Source organism: Artibeus jamaicensis, unplaced genomic scaffold, assembly GCF_021234435.1.
Source record: "Artibeus jamaicensis isolate MK-2021 breed Jamaican fruit bat unplaced genomic scaffold, CSHL_Jam_final contig_76, whole genome shotgun sequence".
NCBI classification, from domain to species: Eukaryota; Metazoa; Chordata; class Mammalia; order Chiroptera; family Phyllostomidae; genus Artibeus; species Artibeus jamaicensis.
In genome coordinates, this window is record NW_026521954.1 from 2,511,616 (window position 1) to 2,530,732 (window position 19,117).

General features: G+C 46.1%; 1 protein-coding gene across 7 annotated transcripts in view; it reads left to right on the forward strand.

Annotated features, from left to right (window-relative positions):
• Window positions 1-2,946: 2,946 nt before the first annotated feature.
• The window catches only part of APBB2 (amyloid beta precursor protein binding family B member 2), a 318,379-nt gene continuing 302,208 nt past the window's right edge, over window positions 2,947-19,117 (forward strand). For 5 of the 7 annotated variants that reach the window (XM_037138053.2, XM_037138057.2, XM_037138055.2 and 2 more), the window contains exon 1: window positions 2,948-3,168. The gene's annotated coding sequence lies outside the window, so the exon portion shown is untranslated. The other 2 variants (XM_053672308.1, XM_053672307.1) reach the window with 2 other exon arrangements.

The following is a 19,117-nucleotide window of genomic DNA, read 5'->3' on the forward strand; positions in this document are numbered from 1 at the left end:
AGTGCCAGGTCTGCCATTGATTTATCTGTTTAGTAAGGAAAAGTCATTTACCATTTTGGGTCACAAAGAGGTAAATGTCCTCTATAAATGTGTTGATCCAGCCTTAATTCTAGATCTCCTAAGTATCCTTCCAACTAAAATTTCTTCAATTTACCTTTTCCTTTTCCCTTTGGGCTTAAAGATCTTCCAGAGGTAATTTTTACTTTCATGCTTTTATAAACATGCTCTTGGAATACATCATTTCTTTGGAAAACCATTCATTGGTGAGTCAGCATGAAGGCAAAAACCCATTACAAAAGATATCAAAATTGCATGAGGTGGAGAAACGAGAAATGATTTTCTTTTTAAACAGAAATGATGAGGTATAGAAGAACCAATTACTTATTTATAAAATGAGTGCATGGTGGAAGGCTTTATGTATCAGAGCTAAAGAGCTGTTACTTATTTAGCAAGACGGAGTCCTCTCCATACTGCCTTAAAACTGTTATTTACTATAACCGTTCCTTTCAGAGAGGGAGACATAAAATGTGTGTCGGGAGGTGGGCGATGGAAGAAGGAAAGAGGAAGGAAGGAAGGAAGGAAGGAAGGAAGGAAGGAAGGAAGGAAGGAAGGAAGGAAGGAAGGAAGGAAGGAAGGAAGGAAGGAAGGAAGGAAGGAAGGGAGGAAGGGAGGGAGGGAGGGAGGGAGGGAAGGTAGCAAGGTTAAAAGTCGCCTCGCCACCCGACCCCTAGCCCCGCCCGCCTTCTCTGGAAGCACGTAATTAAGGGAATTTCCTCCTGCAGCCCCGATCGTTCGGGGCCGTCTCCGCATCACTATCAGCGCAACCAGGGACTCTGCTTTCTCAGGCGGTGACTTCCCAACTCCTCCAGCGGGTCCGGGGTGGGACGCCGCGAGTCCCTGCCGCCCTGGCTGAACCGCTGGGCTCTGAGGCCCGCAGCGCCGGCGAAGGCGGGGGTGGGGGTGAGCGTGCGGAGTCCGGGGGTGGGCGCCGGAGCGTTTCCAGGGTGAACGCGGCGGCCGGGCGCGTTTCCGGAAGGCTGATTGCATCAGGTGTGGAGCGGGGCGCCGCCTCGGCCCAACCTGGTGCCACTGCGCCTGCGCGCGTCGCCCCGCCCAGCGGCCGAGCACTCCAGCGCGGGTTTTCCTCCGCGTTTGCGAGAGACGGAGTCGCTGGGTGGGGGCGCTGTGCTGCCCAGGACCCTGAAGAGAAGGGGTAGCGGGGCGGGACTCCGGGGGAACCGCGGAGAGCCCTGGGCTTCGAAGGAATAGAGTGCTGCCGAGTGGACCCGCCTGGAGGGCGGGAGCCCGGTCTCCTCTCAGCTACTGGCGGACAGGGTGGTCTTGGATTAATGTCCTTACCTCTCTGGGCCTAAAAGAGAGCTAGAAGGCTTTCCAGCAGTTCGGAAACATCATTTTCCTAAAGTGCATTAAATTTCTCAAAGTGGGCCCCCGGCTTTCCTTGGGCGGATCTTCGGGTGCAGAGACTCAGCCCCAAGGGCGAGCACTTCCATGGATTTCTCAGTGGTAATACTGTTTTGCTGTTGCAGGAAGGAGTGACATGATTGGCGACCTCCCGGTGGGTCTGCACAAACGCCAAAAGCGCCTCTTTGCCCCTCCATTCATTGCCTCCAACTCCATTATGAGTCCGCCTCAGGGTCCTGGTAGACTGACTTCTAGTACTCTTCATGTCTGAAAATGACATTTTTGAGTGACTCTGTGATGGGTGTCTCTCCACCTACCTGGATTGCCAGCTCTATGAAGGGCGGGTCTGGGCATTTTTACTCACTGCTATCTCGGGCTTACTGTATATAAGACCTTGTGGGTCCTCAATAAACTCACCATGTTTGAAGGAATACAGTAATCCCCACTTCAACCTCAGAGACCTCACTTGAAGAATAAGGACCAGCTGGTGTGAGTTTATTTGAGGAGGGAGCGCATTCTGAGATTTTGGGGATAAGGATAAGTGAGGAGGAGCCATCCATTCGTTGTTGCCATGAATTTACTTTTAGCGTCAATCTCCTGCAGGAGATCATAGGCAAGGCTGTGTGTGTGTGTGTAGAGTAGTGGTTCTCAAAGTGTGGTCCTCAGACCAGCAGCAGCACCAGCAGTGCCCGAGAGCTTGTTAGATACACAGATGCTTGGGCCCCACCAAAGACCTGCACACAGAGACTCAGGGAGTGGGACCCAGCAACTCGTTTCTCTAATCCTACAGGCAATTCAGACTCTGGCTCAAGTTTGACAACCACTGCACTGGGGAAGAACTTAAGGATGCTCTGTCGTTCACAGTCTCTGGGCAGAGCGCCCACGAACACTTTCAGAGTGCCCATTCTTTTCAGGACTTTGCTTGCCTGCCTACAGTTTAGTGAAAGCTAAATTTCCTTGGGGTGAAAAGGAAATTTTGCTTTTCCCCTCCTGCAGGCGTGTGTCATCCCCTGAGGCGATCTTGCTGTGATGTTCACTTCAAGGAATCGTGTGTGTATCTATCTAACTTATGCGAAGGGTTCTGGATAAGGAGGCAGAAGGAAGGATGTCTTGCCTACAAGTTGCTGCTGGAAGGGTGTGGGCAGCTCTCACCTGGGGGCATTTTCCCATTATGAGGGAATGCAGACAGGAGAAAAGACTAGCCAGGGATAAGGTTACCCAACTGCCTTTTAGTGCAGATAGATGCCAGACCATATGGAAGAGATATCCGGCTGCACCCTGACTCCCGGAGGCAATTGGGTCTCCACATCCTAGGCCCCAAAGCCTCCTAGCTATCTTCCCAGAAGATAGGGGGACCCTGCGTCTCAGATGATCCACTGCCTCTGCCTGCAGAGGTCGCACTAGGCACGTGGCCCGCCCCCTGCTCCCGGGCCCCCGCCCTCGGCCCCGCCTTTCTCTCGGTTCAACCCCAGCCTGGCCAAGCCGCGCCAGCCTCTCCTCCTGCAGCCGCCGCCAAAGCCTGGAGAAGTGGAATCTCGTTGGCGTCGCTCCCAGCTCGGGACTCGCGGAGTGGCACTGGGCATGCTCAGTCGCCTGAGCCCGTCCTAGTCTCAAGTAGGAGGAAGCTCGTGTGCTGCACCCGCAGCTGATACGGCGCTCGGTGGAGGGCGAGACTGGAGCGGAGCTGTCGGGCGCCGTAGCGGAGGCCGGACCCCGTAGCCGAGGCGAGTACCGCGCACACCACCGGTGAGCCTCGCGTTCTTCCTTGCTTTTACCCTGGACCCGCAGCGGCCCGGGAGTGCTGGCGGGAGACCCGGGCAGTGGCGTGCGGTGAGTGGCTGCGCGTAGTCCCAGCGGCTGCTCCTGTTCTGATCCCGAGGGCTGCACGGCCACTGCCGTCCGCCCAGCCGCAGCCACAGCTGCAGCAGCTGCTGCCGCATCTGCAGCTGGAGGCAGCTACGGAGTCCCGTGCCCCCTGCGCCGGTGCCGCAGGGCCGGGTGGCAGGGCGATTGCGGGCTCACTCCTTGACTTGCATCTCTTTTGCTTTCCAGCATTCTCTTTTCCGGGCATGGCAGGGCCTGGGGCGGCAGAGACCGGCTTGGAGGGGGGTGCCCCGGGGTGGGGGCTGCGGAGAGGAAAAGTGAGGGTGGGCGCGAGTGAGGAAGAGCGCACACCCCCTACCCCTGGCACTGCCCTTTGCCGTGCGGCTGGGCTCCCCAGCCTGGGGCGGCAGCGCGCTCCTGCCGGGAGTTGGAGACGGGGCTAGCTTCTCGGGGTTCAGACACCAGCCTATGAGAGATCAAAGGGGGAAAAGTTCATATCTCCCCTCGGAGGCAGAGAGGGTTTTAACTAGAAAATGGCTGTGCGAAGGGGACGAATCAGGAAAGCTGGCCAATGGGTCCAGAAAGCCCCTCCGCTGCTTGCTTGGGGGGGGATGGAGGGCTGAAAGCTAGAAATGACATTTGTGCGATGAAAACCTTGCTGGAAGGAGGCATGATGCGAAGCGGAGTCCCATACAAACAATGAAAGGTGGTCTCGACCTCGGGTGCTTTGAGAGAGCGAGCGAGCGAGCTGAGAAGTCAGGGGCAAGACAGGGGCGAAGGGCCAAGGAGGCATTGGACTTGAATTCAAAAGATAATAAATTGGAGAAATCAGATTTAGAGTTGGAGCTGTTTTGTAGTCAAGTTCTGCGCAGCTGAGAGGCACGACTGTCACAAACGTTTCTGGCTGGAATGAGTGGTCGGAGAGGGCCAAGATTGAGAGGAGAAGGTCACTGTCTCAAGCTCCAACAAGACTGGGCTGTGGGAGGGCACAGTTTTGTTTAGGAAGTCTCTCAGTCACTGGCTCTATTTACATTGTGCCTTATGACAGGTGAAAATACCTAAAGAATGATCATACAGTGATGTCAGCGGTGGCGCATGAATTCCAAGAAATGAGGAAACTTTGTAAGATTGGCACTGGTTTGTCATTTGTTTTACTATGACACTGATTTAAAAAAAAAAACTATGACATCTTGATCTGCGGTTCTGCATTTGGGTCTATTAAATCTTTGATATTTTTTTACCCTTGTTATGGATTTGAATTTAAAATGTTGTGCTCAGATGTCCATGATAATTAAGAGTATCAGAATTTATGCAGCTGGCCTTTAAGGAACAGGCAGTCCAGGAGAGGGGATTCGTCTATGAATGTGGGTAGCAGCTTTGTTGTATATCTTCAGTTTGTAGCTTGAAAGCAATATTCACTCAACCCTTGTGTATCGTAACTTGCAGAATCCTAGAAATGGCACTGTTTTGAGAGGATGGCATTTGTGGAGAGGATGAGCAACCTCCAGGCTGGGGGAAATGCTGAGAGAACACAGGGGGCAGTAGAGTGCAGTGGGCTGGTATCAGAAGCCAGGGGAAACAGATGCAGGCTTTCTACGCTGTCCTTTTGTTAATGGTTAGAAAAAGCACCTGGGGTCTTCAAAACCTGGGATGTCCCTAGACGCTTGCTCAGAGCCTTTGCAAGAGGACTCTAAAGTTGGGATTCTTTTCCAGCGAAGGTGTTTATATGTCGTAGGCTATTCTCTCATTCAAAGTATACTTTTTTTAACTAAATGATTTGCCTCCGTGGAGCCAGCACCATCCCGCTTCCTGAAACTTATAAAGTGGTAGTGGAAAGGCTCGATAAGCTTAAGTGTAAAGGGCTGGCATTGTACACTTAACTTCAGTAGTATGAATACTGGCTACAAAGTTATTGAAGAAACGACTACTAAACATTGCAAGACTCCACCTCTACAAAGATAATTATTTTAAAACTGGTACTCTTTTTACACCATGTTTAAACTTTTGATGACTATTTTCTTTTACTGCTGCTAGAAAAATAGTAAACATTGTGTTCTTTTTTTCCTGTTACAGCAGGAATTAATACTGAAAACCTTGCCATAACATTAGAATAGTGTTATGTTGATTACCCTGAATTGAGGATATCTAAATTTGTATTTTAAGAAAAATGCACTGTTCTCTCTGTGTGCCTTTTTCAGTCACACTTTTAAAATATACATTTTAAAAATAAAATGCAATACCCTGATGATATAACATCTTCCATTTTACAGGAGTGCAGGACAGACTTTTAGGAAAGTATATCAAGAAGATATTTCTAGGTATGTGGATGGTACTGATTCTCCTGCCCTGGGTTAGGGAAACAAGCATTTGTTCAGAGCTTCTGGTGTGTCAAGTCTGCTGTTAAGGTCTTACATGTATCATCTAATGTGTCAGTATCTTTGACGTAAATGTCAGCTTCTCAAGAAAACCCCTCTGAGAAGGTGGGGAGTTCTTTGATTGTACAGCAAAGGAACTTAAAAGTTTTATCTTCTATGAGAATGTCTTCAACTGGCGTCATTCTTATTCGATAAGCATCTCTTGTAAAACATCTTTGATTTGTGATTTGGAATTAGATTTGGTTGGAATAGCCTGTCTTCAAACTGATCTGGAGATTTTTAAGAAGCTTCCATCCAGATTTAAAAACTGTTTTGTATTCATTGGTTTTCAGCACTGTTGTACTACCAGCACACAAAGTTAAATGTAGGGAAAACAAATCCAGATTGCCCATTTTCGTTTTACTGTGTTATTAGTGCGTATCCTGCATGTTGATATGTGTTGGTGGCATTTCTCTCAGTTGAAGTGGTTTTTCGGAGGTAGAGTGCCAGACTTTCCATAACTAAGGGTCTAGTGAGATTTGGTGGAAGGACCACCAACCAGGGGCTTCCAGGACTTGTGTTCTGGGCCTGGCTCATCCACTAGTTTAATGTACTGTGTGATGTTGGGGGAGTCAGCATACTTCTCTGGGCCTCAGTTTTTCTCATCTGTAAAATGGGGACGTTGCTGTGGAATGCACCCTCCGGGTGTCTGTTGGGTTTTTCTTGTCCCTGTCTGAGGGTCTGTGATACAGCCATTTGATGAGTGGGGACTTCATTTAAAGTATTAGATGAAGCCGATTTTGTATTTCAGTAAGTCTGGCTTGTCTAGCTTTGTTGAATGCCCTTCCCTTTTTTTTTTTTTTTTGCCTGTTTCTGCCTCTCTGTTAGTTTTTATTTGTTAAAGAATGTCCTAAAATTAGTTCTTTGTGCCCCTACCGAGACTAGGTAGAAGATAAAGTAATGATTTGGTTTGGGTAAAACACATTGAATATTTTAAACTTTTATAGCATCTTCTGAAGGGAGATGCTGCTCTTGGTCAATCTGAGAAAGAAGCCTCCATGGGGACTGCAGAGGAGGGTGTCCTGTGCCTTGGTTGCTGGGGCCTGGCCACATGACATTTTGTTCGGCAACCCTTTCCCATGTCCCTGTCCTTTGTCTTCAGCCCTCTATCAGGAATGCAGCCCTTGGTCTCCGGCTCACAATGATCATTTCATGTTAGTACCGCCACTGGATTGGGTTGGTTTCCACAGTCCACTGCTGCAGCAGCAGCAGGAGCGATGGCTGTCGAGTGTGCTCACACGTGTGCTCACATGTTGGCAAGGTCATGCACTTTTGGGGGGGCAAGCTATGCTGATGGGGCAGAGAGCAAAGGAAACCCATCCCATTTGGTATTTTGAGTATACTTTGCTTTCAAGATGGTCACAAAACTCAGCCTCATTAACCTTTAAGTGAGGTAGGTGAGGAGAAGCCAGAGTTGTTATCTGTATTTAAATAATTGATATTAATGGACGGTGAGTCTGGAGCTTCTGATCAGAACCAGGTGCTGAAGTTTACTGGGCTCCTGCTAGGAGTGGAGCCATAACTCTAAACACTGGATGAGAGAGAGCTGGAAGGAGAGAGAGGGAAGAAGGTCATGTCATCACGATGTGGCAAGAAGGCCAAAAGGTCACGTCATCACGACTTGGCCAAGAGGCCAGAACTGGTGATCGGTGGTAGATGCCTTTGGGGGAAGAGACATTCCCTTTCTACGTAATCTTATTCCCATAATATGTGAATCTTACCCAGACTTCTAAGCACTGAACAATTGCTAGGACAAGCATTGCTTTCATCATCAGGAAGCAAGTCCCAACATATAATTTATTGGTATATAAAATACAGAGATCTGTGTGGACCAAGAGGAGAAGAGAACATGGAAAAATGAATGGTATGGAGTTATGATTAAAGGTTTTCTCTATTGTTTGTTAATAATTTGATAGTGGTTATAAATAAAGTGAGCTATTCTGTCCTTTGCCTCTTACAGAAATCTTGCAAAATTTGGTCTGCTACATAATGACTGAGGTTTTTGAAGTGTATTTCTACCGGAAAGTATGCGTTAGGAATGTTTAGAGTGAGAGGAAGGGTGGTTTTGTTTCTTCCTTTTAAAATTGCCTGAAAAGAATGTGGTTTTGGAACTGAGCTAGAAGTGTGCTCTTAGGAGGACGAGGTTGGGAAGAACGTGCGGAGCTTCGGGGAGGGAAGGGAAATGAAATGCCCTTGTTGAAGAAGGAAAACTCGGCATTACTGGTGGCAGTGGATGTAGCGTTTACAAAGCTGTTGCCCAGTGAATCAGAGCTTCGATTCTGTACAACTTAAAAGTAACTGAGTGTCTACTGTATGCAAAGTGCAGTGCTGGGCCCACTTGTCCGTTGGTGATGTTTTTGCTGTCCTTGTCAAAACGACAATGATGATGCAGTGAAAATTTCATAAGTGTGTTCAAATGAGAAGATTGGTGCTTTTCTCTGAGATTGTATCCTTCCGGTTTGGGGGTAAATTTTTTTTTTTATGAATTGATGGGAATATTTTTACTTGGCAGCTTGATGGTCCATGAAATGGATAAGTCTGGGAATCCAGGCCTGAGATGTAGACAGCCCAGCCCTCGGGATCAAGTTGAAGAGTGGAGGCAAGGTCAACGGGAGCTTGTGGGTGTGCGGATGGAGCCTCTGGGCCTTCCAGGAATGTAGTCACTGGTACACACCCGAGGTCCTAGGAGAACTAAAAAGAAACTAATTTTAAAAGTGCTCTGGGAACCAGCGAATATTTTTGAAATATAGCCTAAGAATGACAAGGAAAGCGCCAAGATGAAACATGAGGGTCTGAGAGAGCAGAAAGCACTAGGAACTGAAATGTGCATTTTGTTTCAGCAGGCCTCAGAGTGATGGATCTTGATGTTTGCTTCTTTGCGTGCAGGCCCTTTCCTGCCAAAACAGCACGCTTTAGCAATTGGGGGCTGGCGATTCTAGGAAATGCTGATGGATTCAAAGCCATAGATCCAAGATTTGTATAATAGCCCGCTTGGTTGGGGCCTGTGCAGTATCATACCCTCCAGGGTGAGCCTTGATGCATCTCTACAAGAGGCTTAAGAATAATTTGCTCATGGAATTGACAAACTTAAATCATTTCTGAGCTTTAAATAGCAGCTGAAGAAAGTAACATATTACTCATAATTCTTTTTGAAAAATCTGTGCTGATCATAATAATATAGCATTAATATTGTGGAGCTCTTATTTTGTACTAAAAACTTTATACCTGTTATCTGTGCAATTCTTACAAAACGCTGTGGTACTGTTCCCATTTTAGAGGTAAGGAAACTGAGGTTCTTTTACTGAAGACAGAACAGCGAACATGGGTACTTGCTCTGCAGTTGTAATCAATACAGAGGAGTCCAGGAGTTGCTGAGGGACCAATAGGATGAAGCAAAAACACTTACTAGTTAATTAAGGGTCAAATGTGTGGTCGGTGCTGTGGAGGAAACATTTCATGTAGTCCTTTGGGCTGCTCCCTTCTTCCCTCTTTTATAGGTGGGGAGGCCTTGGCTCAGAAGAGTTAAAGGACTTGCCCAGCCCCGAACAAAGCCTGTGGTCTTCCTTTCACCACACCACGAAATCTTCCTAAATTCAGCTTGGGGAAAAGGTGAAAATTTAACCTTTCGTTCATTCTCATAATGGGTGTTAACCTAAATTTTCATATTTAATGGTAGAACTATCTCCTCCAAATTATGGCCCCAACGTGCATTTCTTTCATCTGAACACATTGGGTAGTAGGAAAATCTAGATATAAGTACTAAATATGTCTGAAACTTGAGGCTGCTCTGTTGACTCTCTCTAGGCAGATTCTAGTCTAGAATGTTTCTATTGTAAATAAAATTCACGGGAGTCTGATTCCTTGTCATGTGCCAATTTTGAGGCAATGTTGGGATGACAGAAACTTCCAGTGACTGGAAAAACATGAGGTGACGATTTCAAGGCTTCTCCAGCAGCCCCATGGCTGACTAGAGACTTCCGGCTGTTAGGGTGGTGGGTCTGGAGAGAGGACCCCAGCACCCTGGATGATGGGGCCTCTTCTCGGGAGCATCCGGTGTGCACCTGGGTGCTTGTTCTGTGCTTGACCTTCTGATCTTTGTTTGGTTTCCCAAGTAGACTTCTGTCCTGGACAAGTCAGTGAACCTGCCACACTGAGTATCCTGATTTGCGGGGCAGTGCTGTTTGTCGGTGGAAGTGAATAATTAGAATTTCCTTAGCATGACTTAGGTTTCTTGAGTTGATCCGTTCCTCACTATACTAATAGACATTGTGTGGACTCACAGTGAGCTCAGGGGGGTATAGCTACTTCAGAAGCACTGATTCAATCTCAGATTTTTCTAATGACCTGACCAGAAAATCTCTTATCCTCCTCAAGAACCAAGTTTTATTTCTTTATGCCTTTTTCACACCCCTAGTGAAGACAGAGATGTGTTCATTTGTTGACACCCAGAAACCTCAGCTTCCTTTGTTCATCAAATGTTTGCTGAGCACAAGCTTTGTTCCAGGCACTGTGTGAAGTTCAGGGAGGTAGAAAGGAATGGAGAGGAATGGAGCGCCTGGGTCGTAAGGTGCTGCTGCGCCAAGGCACGGCTGTGAAGCTCTAGGGAGTGGTGGGAAGGAGGGTTGTCCTACTCTGCTAGAGTAGGGACGTCTCACCGAGTAGGAACCAGGGCAGGGGACTTCAGTTGTAACCCCCTCTACAGAAAAGCCTTCCGCTGTCTCCTTTTCCATTTTTCCTTCACTCAGTAGAACCGTTGTAGCCTTTCTTCTACCCAGGATTTACCACTGTTTCCATAAGGGACCTAGAGATTTGACCTTTGGGACCCAGAGATTTGGCCTTTCAAATCTCTACAGTAGTGATTCTCAAGGCAGTTTTGCCCTCCAGGGGACATTTGGCAATATCTGGAGACATTGTCCTGACCGTGGGACGAGCAGTAACTATGTCACCATCTAGTGAGTAGAGGCCAACAGTGCTGCCAGACACCCCTAAAAGTGCAAGTAGAGGCCAGCCCTAGGCGGATGGAGGTAGTGGGGTTTGCTGGTTACAAGCCACAGTCTTGGGGCTCCAGAACTGCTCTGCCGTTGAATAGCCGTATGACTGTGGACAATGGAATTATACTTGGACAACAGAATTCACAGTGCCTCAGTTTCCTCATCCAAAAATAGGAGTGCGGGTGATGTCTATGTCATATGCATATGAGAAACTCATGAGTTGATATATGATACACGAACAATACTTGGCATGAAGTAAGACCTCAACAGTTACTTTTAGTTTTAAGTGAAAACTTTAACTGTTGACTCTAAAGAGCTTGAGTTTGGAGACTCCAGGGCGGATGAGCTTGTGGCATCATCGGGCAGTAAGCTTTGGTGTAAGAATTGGCCAGTTTTTTTCTCTGGTTCCTGTTTGTCTGTGAGGTTTTTTTTTTCCCAGTGTTTTCACCTTCTGAGCCTAGGGGTAGCTTTGCCTTTTATCCCTTTTTCTCCCCAGGGACCCAAATTTGTGCCCTTGATGTACCTCTCCCCAGAGGGCTAAGAAATATATTTATGATTTTTCTTAGCTTTGTCTATTTTGGGAATAGTGAGAAAACAGGAAGCAGGTCAGAGGAGATGTTGCATTACTTCCTGCTTGTCACAGCTCCTTTCCTTATAAAATTCCATGCAGGATTGAGAGGCAGGTGGTAGTGCCTACTTAGAAACTCTTCCTTCTACGCCCACCCACCAGCTCCACCTCCAAGTTAGGTGCCTGCTGCTTCCAAAATATCCCGTAATTGGGTCACAACATTATCTGCCTGCCTGAAGTCATTTCTAAAAATCAAAGCAAAGATGCAAACTATGTCAGCAGGATATGAAACATCTCCATCCTCTACTCTGAAGCTTTGCGAAGTTTCTCTGAAGCAAACTTGTTATCTCAAATAGGGACCAGTCTGTGGCCTAACCCTGTGTCTCACTTCCACTTACAAAAGCACTCCAACCATGGTCCTTTCTGACTTTCCACAGGGAGATGAGCTTGTGGGCTCCAATCAACAGGTCAGATTTACTGTTGAATTTTCATAACATAATTGACTTGAAAAGATTTTCATTCAGTGGTTTGAATGGTAGCAACAGACTAGAGAAAAATTAAGAAGTTCCGTTGTAATAGCTTTGTGTTCCTTCCCATGACATGGTCATCTCTCCCCTGACTGACAGCAGTGGCCTCTCAGTGGCCTCCCGGCTTTTCTAGCTCCATTCATTCAGTTTGGCTTTCCCCTTGCTGTGGTGGGCATTCTTCCGAATGCTGTATGTGGAAACTGACCAGGATGGCCACTGCCTCTGCCTGCTGGAAGCTGTCAGTTCATAGGGAAAGACTGACAGCTAAGTAAAGAACTATGGTAAAATGTAACGTGTGCTGCCAGAAGTACATAGTGCTTCCCAGAGTAGCGCCTGCCCTGGTTGCTGTGGAGGGCGTGTCAGGTAAGGCTTTCCAGGAGAAGGGATGCTCAATCTATCCCACGGTGTGCCCGGCACCTCTATCTGTGCTCTGTGTGAGGCACCCCTGACCCCCTGCTCCCTCTTGGAGCCCTGCTGGGCCTGACGGTGTGCCTCCACTTGACTTCTGATCACTGCTGCTTCTGCAGACCCAGGAGTCTGCATCCGCCTTCTCCTCGGCCTCTCTGGGTTTGTTCTCTACACTCCCTCCCAGGTGATCTTCTGAAATCTTCTGCAGGTCTGGGTTTGTCCATCCCAGCCCTTCAGGGGCGCCTCGCTGCCCTCCCGATGAAGTCCGAGCTCTGTGATGCCACACCCGACGCCCATTATGATCTGCTGTGCTTTGTCTCATGCACCGAGCTTGAGCCGCCCTGTTCCTACAACATGCCAGGTTTCCTGAGGCCTTCAGGCATTTATCCTCAGTTCCTATGGCCTGCAACCACCCTTTCTTTCTGTTCTTTACCTGCTTGACTTTTGTTCCTCCTTCAGGAAGTAGCTTAATCATCAGCCACCTCAGTGTGCGTCAGAATGACTTGAGGGCTTGTTCAAACACACACTGCTGGCTCCACCTTCAAGTTTCTGGTCCCTAGGTTTACACCGTGGCCTGATGAAAGCCCGCCCTTCTAATAACTTCCCAGGTGCTGCTGCTGCTCTTCGGGACTACACTGGGAAGACCACAGGGGTGCATCATCAGAGGGCAGCTGGTTCTGCTTGCTTCCACTTTGAGCTCCTCACACCCACTTACGCTACATCTCTGCATTACCTTTCCTGTCCTGGCTGCTCTTCTGGTCTGTAAGCCTCTGCAGGGATGCACTGCTGCCACTTTGTCGTTGTGTTCCCGGAGCTTGGGCAGTCCTGGCTGCTCAGTAAGTGTTTGTCAGAGACTGAATATACACAGGAAAACTAATTTTATCATGGGAGGCTTCAAGAAATATGCTCCAGGACATTTTTTAGTTGTTTTCCTGAGAATTTATCCCCAGTTATGATGACGTAGTCTTACAGCAGGATTTTAATGAGGTCAGTGTGAGTTGGTTAACATAAGAGCCAGTTAACTATGTGGTTTTGTGTACAAATTGCAGAAAAGCCTAGGAGAGGAGCTCACTTTACACTCATTGTTTCTGGAATGACTCAAGTATACGTAGTTTCAAAATTTTGTAGTGACTCAGTCTGAAAATACGTGTCCAAAGGAAATGTAAACGTTATTTAATTTAGCAACTGTAGCATAAACATGGTCTCTTTATTTGAAATAATAAAATCATATTGAACTGAAATTAAATATAACCAGATGTTTAAGGAATCATTTCTGCAAGCCAGAGGGGAGGATAGCTGGGGCACTTCATTTACTTATTCATTCTGCATACGTTTATTGAGCATCTACTATGTGCTGGTAGGCCCTAGGGATATGGCAATGAGTTAAACACTCTCTGCAAAGTGCCTGGTGGGTTCCTTTAGATCAAGTGGCCTGAGTAGGTGACTATTAAGCTGTGTCCTGGGTTGTCACAATAAATGATGGCCATGTCAAGTTCATGACATGGAGAGGAGCAATTTCATGCCCAAAGAATGGTGCAGAGGACCTCACTGTAAAGCATCTCTTTAAGGAGTCCTGCTGCTTCTGTAGTTCTGACCCTGGATTGATGTCACCTTAGTACTGTGCCTGCTTTTCTAGGTCTCAGTTCTACCCTTGTTTCCACAGTCTCTAAAGCAGTGCTTCCCAAAGCGTATTCACCAAAACCCAAGGGATTGGAAATATATTGTGAATAAAGGTTTCTACCATCAAGTTCCTCCTCTCTATCCATTAACATACTCAGAAGGCCTGCTGAAAAGGGAATTGTTAACTTTCTTTTTTTTTTTTTTTTTTGTTAAATATTTTATTATTTATTTATCTTTAGAGGGGAAGGAGAGAGGGAGAGAAACATCAATGTATGGTTGCCTTTTGTGCGTCCCCTGCTGAGAACTGGCCTGCAGGGAACCGGCCTGCAACCCTGGTATGTGCCCTGACTGGGAATCGAACCGCGATCGTGTGGTTCGCAGGCCCGCGCTCAATCCACTGAGCTATACCAGCCAGGGCTGTTAACTTTCTTTAGTTCAGCATTTGCACAGTTTTCCCAGAACTAGTGATTCTTGGTGCACACCTTGCACAACCAGCCCTAAAGGCACTTCAAGCAGTGGAGACTTCTCTCTGCTCTTTACCTTCCACCCTTCTGTGGCTTTCTGATCATTGTCGTAGACTGCAGTGACTGTGGCAGAGACAGGATTTCTCATGTTGGTTTTCCTTGTGACTTGTGCCCAGCTGGTCGGTCCCACTGACTTTGGTCCAGAGGTAAATGGCGTGCAGAGCCCGGGAGATTATTGCACATTTGCTGCATCAGGAAGGGGAGGGCTGTAATGTCAGGTGGGACTCAAGCTGCTTTTTTGTGCATGCTTTTGCCTCAGTTATATAGCAAAGAGTGGCTTTTAACTTGAATTGCTCAGATTATGACCACATCCTCTCTTCTTTTGGGTATTTAGATATTGCCACGGATATCAGCTAACCCCAGGTAGAAGTAGGGCGAGAGGACTGACCTGTTGGAGTTGCTAAGGGTGAGCATTAGGTGTGAGAAATAGAAACTTGAGGTCAGACTTAGTTAATATTGTATTGGGTTTTTGCTGACATTTTGGAATTTTAATCCCAACTTAAAAATACTAACTTTTCAATTTCCTTTTAGTTAGTTTTGGTCCTTCCTGGAGTCAGAGCAGATGGTGTGGATCTGTCTTTTTGAAAAGTTTTATTCTCTGATCATCTTTAAGGTTGTAGTTCTGCAGGGCAAACCAATACAGGGACAAGGTGGAGTGAGTTCACTAAAAATAGGGCAGGAGGCCCTGTCCTGTGCTTCTGATGTTTTTATGCTTGGGGCAATTTTTAGAAAGATGCTGGGGTACTTAACTGAGAAGAGAATTAAAAGAAGCTGCAGGTTTACCCCTGGTCGGGGGTTCATTTGGTGTTACAGCATCCTCCTGTAACACTAAAAGGTTGCGGGTTCAATCCCCAGTCCCAGTGCGATCAGGAGGCAACTGATTGATGTTTCTTTCTCACATGGATGTTTCTCTCTTTCTGTCGCTTCCTTCCTCTCTCTCTCTAAAATCAATAAATATATTCTCAGGTAAGGTTAAAAACTAGAAAAAAAGAAGCTACACATACAGAAGGAACACCCGGAAACAGGCTACCCAGGAAGGGAACATGGTGTGGAGTGCTAGGGAGAATTCAGGTGTGGCGTTGCCAGGGTTGCTTGTAGTTCTGGGAACATAGTTTATGTTCGGAATGATTGGCCCTTCTGGGTCCCCTTAGTTGGGGTGCTCTGTTTTCACGGGGCTTGTGCTGTCTCTACATGAGACAGGAAATTCAGTGTGAACGGTGGCTGTGTTGGGTATCATTCCCGTGGACAGGGTCTCTATGATTTCAATAACTCCCGCATTTCAGTTACCTCCTGCATTTCAATGAAGTGTATCCCGTGATTTGAGCAGACGGTGTGTGAGCAGTGGTGCAAGAAAGGCAGCGCTCTCTGCTCTCACTCATGAGACTTAGCGGTTGGGTCAGTGTCATTTTCTAAAAATGTCTTCTTTCCAGGACTTGAGGTTATTTCTACACAAATAAATAAAGGAAGCCTTGCACTCCATCAGCTCATGTATAATTGTCTCCCAATCAAAGTCATCTCCTGCTGGCTGGAGTTTTATTTCAACTTAAATCATTTTCCTTTACCGGTACTAGATCCTATGTATTTTTTTACAAGCCACAAATAGAAATAAGAAACAAAGATGTGGAATTTTATTGAAGTTTGTCTTTCCTCTCATTAGTTCTGAGAACATGTGGATTGCAACAAAAACCAATAAAAAACAGAGGAGAATGCTGATTTGTGGCATTATTATCCGTATTTCCTGCAGAGAAAATGAGATTTTCATTAGATGTTGCTGTGCTCTTCTCCACTGAGAACCATAACAGTGGGATGGATGGCTGCATTTGGAGTTTATGTACCTTTATACTTAACATTTAAGTGATTTCGTATGAACACTTGTGAAGGCGTTGTCTTCTTTCTGTACCAACTACTAAAACAATATGGTACTGTCTTGCGAAGAACAATTTTCTTGTATAAGAGTGAAACTTCGGGCAATCTTAACTTCTTTCTGCCATTAGAGAGCTCGGTAGATACAAGTTTTCACGGAAGTACATTCATTCTTCTGTAGTGTTGACCTTGAAAGTTAATTTTTGAAATGTTTGCAGAGATATGATTTTGATAGTTAAGTTAAAGCAAGAAGACATTCAATGTGATGTAATTATAACATTTTCATTTGCACAAAGCGGAGGAGTGTGAGAGAATAAGTAGGAATGAAGGTGGAGAGGTTCCCTGGTGAAGTTATGGATGACGTTGTTGCCTTTCTCTTCTTCCTCCTCAGCTACCCTTAGTGTTTTTTACATCCTTTTAGGAATGAGTAAGTAAATGGGGGGAAAAAGAATGCCCCCATGTTCATTTTTATTTCCTCTGGAGGATGTGCATTTCAGGGTGTTTGTTCAAGGAGACTAACTGGGAAAAAAGAGAACTGGCCTTGTGCTTAGTGCATAAGCCAGTCACAGAGGGACAGATACTGTGTGATGTGCTTATGGTACCTGGGACAACTAAATTCATAGAGAAAGAAAGTAGAATGGTGGTTACCGCAGGCTGTGGGGGGTAGTGGGAGTTATTACTTAAGGGTCCAGAGGGTTAGTGGGGAAAGATTAAACAGTTCTGGATGGTGACAATAATTATTCAACAATGTGAATGTACTTAATGCCACAGAACTGTACACTTAAAAATGGTGAAAATGGTAAATTATGATATGTATTTTACCACAATAAAAAATGTTTATCCCGAAAAAAAAAAAAAAAGAAAGAAAAGAAAAAAACTGGTCCTATGTCCTCTCTAGCCCAGGGACTGTGACCAAGGAGTCTTCCCTAATTATCAGTTGAGAACCCAGAGGAACTGATCTGCACCGGACTGAAGCCGCCTGCGGCGTGTTCTAGACTCAGTGTGATCTGCTACCGCGGCTGAAGCTCTGGTGGGAGGTCATTCGTGCTCACTCGAACCTGATAGTGAGCTCCTGTCTTTTCAAAAGCTTTTTTTGTGTGTATGAGACCAACACAGACCCAGACAAGTTTGAAATTGTGAATCGAGTATACTCTGCATGGGGCATCTTTTGACCATGTCTATTACTGACTTGTACTTTGGAGATGAAATCATTTGGTAAAAACTCATCTTTACTGGGATGTCCTCAAAAACCGACGCCTTTCCCATTTATTCTGTTGAACATACCATCAGAGCCAAACAACTAAACAGCCTAACCCTTCTTCTGCCCTGTCCGTGTTGTTCTAAAGAAAACACAGGTTTTAGATGTAGACGGAGGTGAGTTTCAGTTTGGGCCCTGCCCCGAGATGGTGGAGATGGGGGCTGCCCTGCCTGCGCTGTAGTTTCTCTACCTGTAAAACACCTGGCAGGACGCCTGCCTGGTTGGGAGGGCTTACTGTGGTGACGTGTGGACACGCGTGCCGTGAAGCGACCAGGGTATTTACTCCCTTTCCTGTTGCTGAGATGGTCAGTGGGAAACAAGGCATTCTAGATGAACTCGGTGGGTACCAAGTTCATGCGAACTTGGGTAACAAGTTCACATTTGTTACCGTGCGAGGAAAGATGGTCCTTGATCAATAGCCTACATACTACTTAGGATTAAACATTTTTTAAATAATTCTTTTTGGAAAGGCTGATGGGGAGACATTTGTAATTGGCAGTATGTTTTTAATGCTTTATATGCAACCCCCTCCCCTTTTAGTATCTCCACAGACAGTCCCTGGGTGTGTTGGGATTTGAACCTGGGTGAGTCTATCAGCATGGCGTCTCTAAACAAGTTACCTTTTTCCCCCTCACCTGTAGGGGACCCCGTAGAAATGATCAGGGTTAAGGTATATTGAGCACTTACTATGAGACAGAGGTCACTGTGACAGATGTGTTGCATGGCAGATAATGTCATTTGGCCCTACACCTCTCTGAGGCAGCTGCTGTGATCAATTATGCGCAAATCCAGGTGGGGAAGCTGAGACTCACCGCGGTTGTCTGAGGGCACACGGCTAGCGCAGGTGACAGGGTTGGCCCGGATACAGATCATGAGCACAGAACTTGCGGCTGGGGAAGGTACCCTGTAAATGTGAATCAGGCTCCCTTTATTCCCTTAAAGTGATATTTTTCTAGGACATGAGAGCTACTGGATTGCAAAGTTTGGGACTTCTTTAGGGAGTGTCTGAGGCCCAACTAGTGTGAGAAGGCCCATCTCAGAAGCACAAACTGTATTTGATTGTAATTGGAGTTGGTTTGGGATTGTGAATTGAGTATTTTGCATTTTTCCTAATTGCTTTTTTTGTTGCTGTTGTTAAACAAAGAAAATTTCTACACTCTCTGTAGGGTGATACATACTTTTAAAGGATGTAACTGGGGTTCTGATGTTCTTCTTTAGGAAAAAATCAGTTATTTCTCTAATCATGGAGCCTTCTGTCCTGAGAATGAGCTCAGCATAATTACAGAGGATAAGCTCCTGCCGCCAGGGGTAAGCAACTGGCCATCTCAAAATGTTCAGTAAATATATTAGCCTGAAAATTGCATTTTAATGTCATGTACTAGTAAAACAGAATTTTACTTGCTAGATTATTCCATGTGTATAATGATCTTTTTCTAGAGGAAGGCTACTTTATTTTTTAAAAAAGATATGAGTCATTTATTTTTTCCAAGATCATTGAAGTGTCCTTTGGACTGACCTGCTAGTACTTCCACTTCGACTTGAGTCTGGATAACTGACGGAATGGAAGAAGGCAGATCAGATTTCAGGTCAAGAATTTGATTTTAGGAAGTATTTTCTCTACTTTGAGAAAAATAGAGAAAAGTATTGCTTTGAGTAGCTTTGGCCTGCTGTGAGTCCTAACTTAAATGCTCTATTTTA